This window comes from Crocuta crocuta, unplaced genomic scaffold, assembly GCF_008692635.1.
Source record: "Crocuta crocuta isolate KB4526 unplaced genomic scaffold, BGI_CrCroc_1.0 scaffold396, whole genome shotgun sequence".
In the NCBI taxonomy this organism is placed as follows: domain Eukaryota; kingdom Metazoa; phylum Chordata; class Mammalia; order Carnivora; family Hyaenidae; genus Crocuta; species Crocuta crocuta.
This window is the reverse complement of record NW_027533259.1, coordinates 857,647-858,043: the sequence shown is the minus strand read 5'-3', so window position 1 is coordinate 858,043 and position 397 is coordinate 857,647.

Below are 397 nucleotides of genomic sequence, written 5' to 3'. Positions count from 1 at the left end.
GGATGAGTTTCAACATGCACAGCAGCACCTCCAAACATCCACTCATTAAACACGGACCTGGCGGAGGGCTGGAGAAAACACTCCTGATCCCCAACCTGTTCGCTCCTACTCTGGGAAATGTGTACAAAAACAAGCAGTCAGCTGAGTGCCTGCCTGGCATGCAGCAGTCTCGCAGGAAGTGGTGATGGATGAAAACGAGGACGAGAGACAGCACGTGGGCTTTACCCTGCAGAAGACCGGCCCCGCGATACACCGGGGCTGTAAGGGCTCCGGGATAGAGGCCGGTTTTCCCTTCTGCGAGAAGAGTTTAGGGAGCGCCGGGGGCAAAGAAAGGGAAGAGAGGTTCTGGGAGCAGCGTGCAGCCAGCGCCGCAGGGAGGCGGGAGGGCGCGGCGCCC